The following is a 10,541-nucleotide window of genomic DNA, read 5'->3' as shown; positions in this document are numbered from 1 at the left end:
TTAACTGGATATGAGGCCTGGTTAAGGCCCAGACAGCCTACATGAGAACTTCTGAGAAGCTATCTAGTATTGAGATAGTGGCCCTGGACTAGGAAGGCAAGGAAAATAGTTGAGAGGATTTGTTTAGCTGACCATACATCATCTCATAATCTTCAGGCCTTCAGGCTGAGTAGTGGTTGGCCAATTAATACCAAGGGAAGAAGAAGAAGAAGAAGAAGAAGAAGAAGAAGAAGAAGAAGAAGAAGAAGAAGAAGAAGAAGAAGAAGAAGAAGAAGAAGAAGAAGAAGAATAAGAAGAAGAAGAACAAGAAGAAGAAGACATCTTTGTTCAGCACCTGCCATCCTTCGAATATCTCGGTGGTGGCGATTATTGTTTTAAGAGGAAGTACAACTAGGCAACCATCCTCTGTTAAAACTAATCATGGAAGGGGTGCAACACTTTGAAAAATTAAGATATCAGCCAAAGAAAGCCAAGGGCCACAAAGGGCATGAACAATGAAGACTGCTTAGGCCTCGTTAAACTAATACAGGAGCTGAGTGAGGGAGGTCGGATAGGATAGATGAAAGTGAGGGGCCTGGCACAAGTAAGTGGAAACAATGCCAGGAAACAATGCTCCCAAGTTGAGAGTCTCTAACACTCAAATATCTTGGGACTGTAGTAAATGAGCATTGCAATACCAAGAATCCTATCCATGATCAGACAAGACAAAAATTTGTTCGATTGTATTAGGGCCCAGTGGAGTCCTTGATCTGTAGCTCTGAATTCAGATGTTGCAATGCTATGTTTTCACTGCCCTTTTGTATGGTTTCAAAGGCTGGATGCTTAGCCCTTTGCTGGAGAAGCAAAGAAATGTATAGAAGAATGCTTTGAATATCCTGGGTAGAAAGGAAGACCAATGAGGAAGTCCTCAACTTGTTAAATAAGAAAAAAAAGAGCTTCTAACCAGGTACATCATGAGAAGTGGATGATATGAACTTCTCAAATTCATCATCAAGGGGATAATTGAAGGACGACGATCTGGAGAAGTTTCTGGCTTACAGACTTGTGCCACAGGTATGGACGAACATCTATTGAAATCTTCTGACCTGCTGTTTCAAGAGTATTCATAATCAAGTGGATCACCAACCTTGTAGAGTGGCAGCATCCCAGGAGGAAGGAATTGCTCCTAGGTCTGTTTTTCTCTTCATTTGATCCAGTCTGCTGCTTTAGTTTGACAAACGCCTACAACTTCCCTGTTCTCCTGTTCTTTGGGTGTCTGGGCTGAGCATAAGTGATGTTCTGATATGGGTTTGGCACTTGACGATGTAGATCTGACTGAATTTCACAGCCAGGGGTCTTTCCTTGAAGAATGTTTCTGTGTTGGTCTGTAGTGTGGTGCGTTGTATATAAACGAAGAGAAGAATACTGAGACGAACACAAACACCAGTCCCCAAGCCAAGGCAATTAACCATACACAGTTAAAATCCGTGGCCAAGCAAGGAATTGAACCCAGGGTCCTCCCAACTGAAGGCCAGTACATTGTCCATTCAGCCAACTCTGTGGAGAAGTTTCAAATGTGTCTGTTCTTAACCTCTTAACTGGAGAATTTCTGCGGAGAAATTATTGTTCATAGAAGGGAATAATTTTTTATTTGGATTGATTCATCACACGCAACATCTTAATGTGAGTGACGAAGTAACTCATTCCACCCATTACATGTGTTTGCGTATGCAGAAGATGAGTTAGCTAGTCCAGCCCATTTTATTTATATTTCATGATTCAAATCATAATTCTATGTTTTGTTTGAGCTATTTGTACATTGCAATGAGAGTAATTCTGACAGTAAGAAATATCACAAAAATTATGTTAGTTTACCGGGTGATTCATATAAACCAGGTGGTTTTCAAAATTACCCCATTTCTGTATGGTAGCAGACAGGAAGATGCAACTGTGTTCCAAATATGAAGAAACTGTGGAAGATTCACTTACCATCACAGTAGATGTTGAAAATGACCTCCCATCTTCCTGTAGACACAGCTATACCCGTTGCTCCATGTTTCAGGCAGTTTGCTGTAACATGTCCTTGTCTATTCCATTTGAGTTTGTGGTCAGTTTAGATACACTTTATCCTGGAGATAAGTTTACAGGAAATAACTTTTTGGCATTAAGTCTGATGATCATGGCGACCACAAATTCTTAAGAGATTACTCTGTCCTAAAAGAAACTCGCGATCAGAGTGAGAGACTCGGTTGACATGTGGCAATTGGCTGAAAATAATCCTGAGTTAGATCAATGTCATTTAGCTGCTCAACAGATTTCAGAAAATATTCTTGTACTGGTCTGTATTCATTGTATCCCAAAAGAAGAATGGACCAACTATTCAGTTTGCCAAGACTGCACACCAAACTTGACCTTTTGTGGGTGCAGGATGTTTTTCATGGATACTGGGTACTTTGAGACTTCACGTAACCAGTCAGGTGGAACTAGGCCTCATCTGTGAACCATGTGATGTTCAAAATTCCCGGCAGCTGTGCAGTAAAACCCTGAATCAGTTCACACCCACAATTTCAAGGTTTTCTTCCTTTCCTTTTATACTGCTTTTCCCTTCCCTTTCTCCTCTAGTCAGCACCATTGTCTTACTATTTTCTATGCTGATTCATTCCATAATTTTCAATAATCTCACTCAGTATGTTGAGTTGCCCTTGTATTTCCTCTTTGTTTGCCCCCCCACACCCCCACAACAATATCATCTGCAAACAGCAGTGACTTCAACTACTTATCCCCATACCTTACCTTTGTCTCCTTTACAATTTTGTCCATAACCATTATGAATAACAGTGGTGACAGCACACTTCCCTTTTGTAGTCCAGTTTCATTCCAAAACCACTCTGTTCTCCCCACATAAATCTGGACCCTACTGCAACAATTTTTGTACATTGCTCTTATAAATCCAGACCGAATGCACAGTGTTTATGCTCTGCGCTATGGCAGGTGCCTCAGCCCAACTTTCGTCACGCGCAACTACCCTGCTTCAACCTTCATCGGCTAACTAATTTTTTAACACTTTGGCTATCGTTGCGGCTGTTAGCCGCACTTGCATCTTTCTAACTGCCAGTGCATAATAGACAGCAGGTCTCTTAAATCAGTATTAGTAAGTACTTACTGTATTAAGTAATAAACTGTATTATTTTTTGGAATGATTTCTTCATTTACAACATATTTTAGAAACTTAAACATTATCACAATTCTTATTGTTCTAAGACATCAATATTCAGTTGGTTTTAGTTCACGTTGATAAGCTGTCTTTTCTTTGTATGCACAATATCAATATGTTGATCATATAAATATAATAAAGGCGAAAAGAAATCATGAACACTCAAAATATCTATTAGCCAAAGTGTACATGTCCGAACAAAACAAATGAAACAAACAACTGAAACAAAACTTTTATTTTCAGTCACATACTTGAGGGGTACAGCCACCCACCTTCACGCAGAATCCCAAGGAATGTAATGCTATTCTTTAGAAGATGCTTAGCAAGCGGTTAGCTACAGAAGTAGTAGTTGCTGGTCAAGTTTCTAAGTCAGGATGCGTATATTTTGTATTATGACAAAAGTTTTATAATATGTACTTATTTGTATTAGACATTAATAATTTTATAGTTAATGTCAGTGAAAACACCTATTTACAAAGCAATCCACAAAATAATATAATAATAACACACACTGACATTGTGACCAAAAGCTGAGACACACTGGCTAACGTGCGGCAGACAGCCGCTGATCTGATACCTATAAACTTGGAAGTCACACTGGATACCTCCTTGTCGTGGAGACTTCTGGAAACCGTTCCGTCTAATGGGGAAGGGTGTAACTTAGGAATACTGACTCCTTCCATTACACTGTGATGCGTTGAGTGTGGAACGGCGAGTTGGTTTCAAATTTTGCAGCCAACAGCCGCATACGTTAGCCGATGAAGGTTAAGCGTGTATACAATCTTACCTTATAAAAGATGCTGGAAGCGTCATCCTTCATAATGAGGGATTTCATAAACACCATTAGGATTTTCTGCACACCAATAGCAAGAGTTATGAATGTTCACACGACCATTAAGATGAAACTAGGCGTCATCCAAAAAGAAGACAAGCTGTGGGTCGAATAAATGATCATTCAGTGATGCAAGATACCACTCACAATATCTTATTCTTGTGGCTGGATCAGCAGGTTTTAAACAATGGGCCCATGTAAACCTGTACGGTTTGTTGTGTACCAGCTTTGTACTGCTGTGTGCAGAAGAAACCAAAACACCTACTTGTGCTAATTTTGTGAGTGCTTTATTCGGTGACTGTTCAAGTTTCACACCAATGTCATCTAACTTTTCCTCTGTTAAAACTGTGGATGTGCTCATGAAGGTGGCACTTCACCAGGAAATAGCTGAACAAATGCATCGCGTACCCGTCGAGCAGACTCGTACTTAAAATAACTCTTACATATGAAAATATGGTGTTACAATGATAACAGTCTCACCATGTTAACAGCTGAGATTCAGATTGGCTGCTGATGCTTCTTTGAACACGTGCACGCTCCTTACAAGATCAAGAACTATGTGCATGCCTCCCATACAGCTGCATAGGTCTTGGAGAGTAGAAACACCGCTGGACGGTTTGGGTTTATAAGGGAGACCCTGTATTCTGTCATTTGTTTTCCAAATCCTTTTTATTGCATTACTTTCCACCTTTGCTCTGGGTACACTAATGTAAGCCTTTTATAAATCAAGGGATGTCATGACCATATCTCCTCTGTATTCCCAATATTTTTTTCCATTAACGGCCACATACTAAAGATGGGGTCTTGTGCTGGTCTTCCATTTTGAAAGCCACATTGGTCTTGTAATTGTCCTTTTATCTTTCTTTTCATTCTCTTTTCTAGTATCCTTTCAAATATTTGTCCTACCTGAGATATGAAAGTGATTTCTTGGTAATTATTATCACATATCTTCTTGTCCCCCTTTTAAAATTCAGGTATAATTACTCCTTTACTCCAGTCTTTAATAAAATTGCTGAAGAGAAATAGGATATTTTCTCCAAAAATAGCATTTTCATGTGCCCAAAATTTAAATGTATATAAATTGTACTACCATTTTCATTTCTCTTTCAAACTGCTCTGGAAACTATTTAATCCAATTAAATGAAATGGAAAAAATGTGCACAGGTGCATTTACTGAATTACAACTGAACAGTTAGGAAATGTCATACATGGGCTGAAACTTTTCTTATTACCATTGAATCTTTTTATTCAAATTATGCTAGTCATTTTAACACATATTTATGAAATGGATAAAGTACTTAATAAATTAATTGTAGATATTGAAAATTCATAATAAATGAAGTCTAGAAATAAGTATCTTAGGAATAGAGCAAAAGTATATTTTTATTAGTAAGAGATGAATGTTACAGTCAATTATGTGTGTAAGCAATAAGAGTATATGAGGGCGATGTAATAAATAAAGTAACAAGACCTTGTGTAAATTTACTTAACTCCTACCCACTCCTGCATTGGACTTGGTGCATACAGCATTTACTCATCGTCTCCATGCATTTGTTTCAATATCAACTTTCAAAAGTAAAAAAATCAGGAGGTTTCTTTTCTTGGCAGTATTTGGGCAATAAGTAGGATAGAGAGTGTTGAGAGCACCAAAGAAGGTCCAGTATTTCCTAGTAACATCCCGACATGCAGTAAAATTAAATTCTTTCAAGGTCCACCTATTCAATACAATGAAGTTTTATTGTGATTTAATCACATGTCAAATAGTCAAATGGTACTAGTTTCAGCATCTATGTGCCATCATCAGCCTTGAGTACAATTTAAAACAAGATATATATTCCTGAAACATCTAAAACACACTTTAACTCATTATAAAATAACATACAATTAATGTGGTGATACATGAAATACGATAAAATTATGATACGATTGGTGTGGTATAAAATTCTTAAAATTCCGGCTGTTCGTTATATAATTCAGTCTGTGTGCATCCGGGATAAGTAATTTTTTTTTTTTTTTTTTTTGCAGTTGTATGCTGTCTATGTGAATGACATTTGTTCCTTTAGATATTAGGTGGTTCCAGGGAAGTTTACTTTGATCATATAAGATCGTGATGTAATTAGAGATGAATTCCCACTTCAATTTGAACCTTGAGCAGCATGTAAACATGTTGTTACACAGACAGAGCCGATCTTATATGATCAAAGTAAACTTCCCTGGAACCACCTAATATCTAAAGGAACAAATGTCATTCACATAGACAGCATACAACTGAAAAAAAAAAAAAAAAAAATTACTTATCCCGGATGCACACAGACTGAATTATATAACGAACAGCCGGAATTTTAAGAATTTTATACCACACCAATCGTATCATAATTTTATCGTATTTCATGTATCACCACATTAATTGTATGTTATTTTATAATGAGTTAAAATGTGTTTTAGATGTTTCAGGAATATATATCTTGTTTTAATTTGTACTCAAGGCTGATGATGGCACATAGATGCCGAAACTAGTACCATTTGACTATTTGACATGTGATTAAATCACAATAAAACGTCATTGTATTGAATAGGTGGACCTTGAAAGAATTCAATTTTACTGTAATCCCACTTCAATACGGAACCAATGAAATTCATAACTATAAGTAAAATATCCCGACATGTTGCAACACATCATTGATGACGTAACTTTGAAGAATATTTAACACATTATACTACTCAATTATGTAATTTCTCTTAATTAATTTATAAATACTGCCTTTATCTGAATTTTAGAACACATGACTCTTCATTGTAACTGCCTTAGGCCTCTTCATACATTTCTGAACTACATTTATGTTCAAAGCACTGGCCTTGTTAAACGAGTTTAAAGGTATACATTTTTTTCAGAATTCTTTTTCAGGAAGCTTTGATCTGAATTGAGTTTTCGTCCTTGTAAATATTCTAAATAATGATTTCACAGTCGCATTGTTATGTGGAAATGGTAAAATATAAAGCATTATGTTAGATATTCTGTCATATTTAAGAACACCACCATCTGATTGCACCCGACTTGCCTGAGCCCACTGAACATCAATTCTCTCCAGTTACTTAAAGAACGAGGACAAACCTAGGATTTTCAAAAAATACAGGAATACTAAATCTGTTTAATTTAAAGATAATAATACTAAATCTGTTCTCAAAATCTAGAGATCAAGAGGAAGGACTGAAGATAGGGAGTCTCCCGCTTACATTTTTTTTGCTAGTGGCTTTACGTAGCACCGATACAGATAGGTCTACAATTAAGTATTTATTATTTTCCACCTAGTCGATACAATGATTGCTTAAGGCAATTTAATGGTTATAATAATTTTGTGTGGCTATTTCTAGCCGAGTGCAGCCCTTGTAAGGCAGACCCTTCGATGAGGGTGGGCGGCATCTGCCATGTGTAGGTAACTGCCTGTTATTGTGGTGGAGGATAGTGTTATGTGTGGTGTGTGAGTTGCAGGAATGTTGGGGACAACACAAACACCCAGTCCCCGGGCCATTGGAATTAACCAATGAAGGTTAAAATCCCCGACCCGGCCGGGAATCGAACCCGGGACCCTCTGAACCGAAGGCCAGTACGCTGACCATTCAGCCAACGAGTCGGACAGTGGCTGAAGATGTTGATAAAATACGAAACATGTACCACTTTTAACCATTAACCATTAAATTGGTTAAAAGTGGTACATGTTTCGTATTTTATCAACATCTTCAGCCACATAACACTGTTTAGATGAAAAATATATAAAATTGACAAAGTAATGCTTAAGAGGAAGTGTCCTTAAAATTAACATAAGATTGACAACATTAAAACAAACAAAAACTCAAGAGAAAATATATAAATTATTACTACAATTGAAAGCAGTTGTCAAGGAAACACTTGTACAATATTCCATAGAGAGTATGTCCTAAATGAATATTCTTTTCTTAATAATTCATGACCGAGCTCGATAGTTGCAGTCACTTAAGTGCGGGCAGTATCCAGTATTCGGGAGATAGTAGGTTCGAATCCCACTGTCGGCAGCCCTGAAAATGGTTTTCCATGGTTTCCCATTCTCACACCAGGCAAATGCTGGAGCTGTACCTTAATTAAGGCCACGGCCGCTTCCTTCCCACTCCTAGCCCTTTCCTGCTCCATCGTCGCCATAAGACCTATCTGTGTCGGTGCGACGTAAAAAAAAAAAAATCATGAAAAAAGGTCAAATTATAAATTATAAATTATACGGTTTATAGGTAATTGTCGAAATGAAGAAAACCAGATATCACAATGTGGTTCTTATTATTAATGCAGATGAAAATATAACTAATTCTTAGTTGTCAATTCTTATTAAGCCTGCTTTCCTTTGGAACAGTAACTCCTGTCATTCTTTCACAGTCTTGTGTCTGGTGTAATATTGATGATGCGTTCTTCCTTGCTCTTGCACCTGAGGAGGTGGAGGAGCGGGGGTATAGGTGTGTCAAGAACCTCCTTGCTGCCACCTATAGCTTCAACTGAGGAGGAATAAGTTGTAGAGCTATCTGTAGATGGAGAAATTCCAATTCTTTTTTCGTGATCTTTCTCAAGCATTTTCAAATATACTAGAATTTGATAATATAAAGGATTCTTATATTCTACAGCCTCATTAAGGTTATCATTTTTCTTTATAAGTTGGTCTAGATAAATGTATAGATCTTCATATGTGTTCATTAAGCTGCCCTTCTTTAATTTCTTTATGATGGTCAGGTCTTGTTCTATGTTGGTAAATTTATGACCTGTGGCAGTCATGTGTGATCCCATAGCTGAGAATCTTCTATGTTTTTCAGCATTCACATGTTCCAAATATCTAACTTTAAAATTGCGGCCAGATTGTCCTGGTGTGAAAATGGGAAATCACGGAAAACCATCTTCAGGGCTGCCGAGAGTGGGGCTCAAATCCACTATCTTCCGGATGCAAATTTGCCCGGTCCGAGTCAAAACTCAAAAGAGATGGCTTCAGATATTACAAATCATAGATAAGAGATGCAGAATGAAACAAAGTTGAAGAGCAGGTTAAAAATGAAGAATTTTAAGGGCAGATAATTCACAGAAGCTTGCAGACCAAATGATTAAAGGCATAACAGCCTACAAAAACTAAAGCGTAAACAATTTCTAAAATTGCATTTGTGAGTACGGTAAGAAAGTTCACACTTTTCTGATTTTCTTCTCTTGTTCTGAGCCTTGGTTTACCCACACTTAAAATGTATTTCTTTTGAGCTCTTCAACAATAACCTATAGTTGAAACACTAAGAGAAATTTTCTTTGGTACTAGTATCTTACCATTTAAGTCAAAATTCCACTTTCCAATGAGCCACATTAGTAGGTCTTTCCAAGAGGGAAATTCCACAATCTTCATTCATTTGTTGTTATTTCTTTTTTTTGAATTGAGCCTCTATGGATTGTGTGTTAACAATCTCATTTTCAGTGTTTTTGTCTTGTTCGTCTGCCGGGCTTTGATATTCTGCCCATCACTCAGTGCTTTCTTGTGAGCAGCTGCAAAATGACCTCGATAATGTTGCGAGATGAACAGTGCGCAATGGTATGGTGATAAACGGGGTTAAAAGACAGGTGTGAGTTTCACAAATAGGAAAAGTCCTCTCAGTTTTAATTACTGTGTTGATGGCATGAAAGTTCCTTTTGGGGATCATTGTAAGTATCTAGGTGTTAATATAAGGAAAGATCTTCATTGGGGTAATCACATAAATGGGATTGTAAATAAAGGGTACAGATCTCTGCACATGGTTATGAGGGTGTTTGGGGGTTGTAGTAAGGATGTAAAGGAGAGGGCATATAAGTCTCTGGTAAGACCCCAACTAGAGTATGGTTCCAGTGTATGGGACCCTCACCAGGATTACTTGATTCAAGAACTGGAAAAAAATCCAAAGAAAAGCAGCTCAATTTGTTCTGGGTGATTTCCGACAAAAGAGTAGCGTTACAAAAATGTTGCCAAGTTTGGGCTGGGAAGAATTGGGAGAAAGGAGACGAGCTGCTCGACTAAGCGGTATGTTTACAAGTAATGAATCTCATTATTGTGAGCGTATTGAAGCTTAGTATATTAAAAAGTTACAAAATAGTTTATTAATATCCACCTGTTCAATACAATACAAGGTATTGTAGTAACAAATGAAATTATTAATATGGTACAGTATGATTTTTACATTTAATTTATGGAGGTCAAATAAGCTAAGTTTACCATGGTTAATGCATTTGGTACATTATATTAATTTATTTAATGTGCATAATGTGCAAAGAATTAAATTAAAATGTATTGTATTGAACAGATGGATATTAATAAACTATGTTTTAACTTTTTGATAAGGGGTACGTTCCGAGCTGTCAGCGGAGAGATGGCGTGGAATGACATTAGTAGACGAATAAGTTTGAGTGGTGTCTTTAAATGTAGGAAAGATTACAATATGAAGATTAAGTTTGAATTCAAGAGGACAAATTGGGGCAAATATTGGTTTATAGGA

Source organism: Anabrus simplex, chromosome 10, assembly GCF_040414725.1.
Source record: "Anabrus simplex isolate iqAnaSimp1 chromosome 10, ASM4041472v1, whole genome shotgun sequence".
NCBI classification, from domain to species: domain Eukaryota; kingdom Metazoa; phylum Arthropoda; class Insecta; order Orthoptera; family Tettigoniidae; genus Anabrus; species Anabrus simplex.
This window is presented reverse-complemented; position numbering follows the sequence as displayed.